The sequence below is a fragment of the Entelurus aequoreus genome, linkage group LG03 (genome assembly GCF_033978785.1).
Source record: "Entelurus aequoreus isolate RoL-2023_Sb linkage group LG03, RoL_Eaeq_v1.1, whole genome shotgun sequence".
Taxonomy (NCBI): Eukaryota; Metazoa; Chordata; class Actinopteri; order Syngnathiformes; family Syngnathidae; genus Entelurus; species Entelurus aequoreus.
Window position 1 is genome coordinate 79618204 of NC_084733.1, and position 1456 is coordinate 79619659.

Here is a 1456-nt window from a genome sequence, read left to right on the forward strand (position 1 = left end):
TGTTAGCTTTTTTCCACTCATATTTTTGTTGCTTGGCACTAACTCGCCAGCGTGCTAACTGTTAGCATTTGTTATATTGTATATATCCAGCATTACGAGTGTAAAGGTGACTATGTGGGTGTTTTTTCATAGCGAGAGTGCTCTCATAATGTTAAAAAAGGGTATTTAGAAGGTTTTGTTTATGCTATAGCTATGAAAATACTCGATTTATAAATAATTTCCATTTTTCGAATATACCACGGTCAGGCCCGGGAACAAGTACACACCTCAGAGTAATATTTCAAGTATTTAACGCATGTTACGGTTAGCATTTTAGCATGCTAGTTTTTTCCAGCTAATTTAACAGGTATACGCTAAGTGTTTGGTATTTCACTAATGCTAAATGTAAGCATGTGAGCATAGTTATGTTAGCATGTTAGCTTTTTTCCACTCATATTTTTGTTGCTTGACGCTAACTCGCCAGCGTGCTAACTGTTAGCATTCGTTATATTGTATATATCCAGCATTACGAGTGTAAAAAGGTGACTATGTGGGTGTTTTTTCTGAGCGAGGGTGCTCTCATAATGTTAAAAAAGGGTATTTAGAAGCTTTTGTTTATGCTATAGCTATGAAAATATTCGATTTATGAATTATTTCCATTTTTCGAATATACCTTAGTCAGGCCCGGGAACAAGTACACACCTCAGAGTAATATTTTAAGTATTTAACACATGTTACGGTTAGCATTTTAGCATGCTAGTTTTTTTCCAGCTAATTTAACAGGTATACGCTAAGTGTTTGGTATTTCACTAATGCTAAATGTAAGCATGTGAGCATAGTTATGTTAGCATGTTAGCTTTTTTCCACTCATATTTTTGTTGCTTGACGCTAACTCGCCAGCGTGCTAACTGTTAGCATTTGTTATATTGTATATATCCAGCATTACGAGTGTAAAGGTGACTATGTGGGTGTTTTTTCATAGCGAGAGTGCTCTCATAATGTTAAAAAAGGGTATTTAGAAGGTTTTGTTTATGCTATAGCTATGAAAATACTCGATTTATAAATAATTTCCATTTTTCGAATATACCACGGTCAGGCCCGGGAATAGGTACACACCCCAGAGTAATATTTCAAGTATTTAACGCATGTTACGGTTAGCATTTTAGCATGCTAGTTTTTTCCAGCTAATTTAACAGGTATACGCTAAGTGTTTGGTATTTCACTAATGCTAAATGTAAGCATGTGAGCATAGTTATGTTAGCATGTTAGCTTTTTTCCACTCATATTTTTGTTGCTTGGCGCTAACTCGCCAGCCTGCTAACTGTTAGCATTTGTTATATTGTATATATCCAGCATTACGAGTGTAAAGGTGACTATGTGGGTGTTTTTTCATAGCGAGAGTGCTCTCATAATGTTAAAAAAGGGTATTTAGAAGGTTTTGTTTATGCTATAGCTATGAAAATATTCGATTAATAAA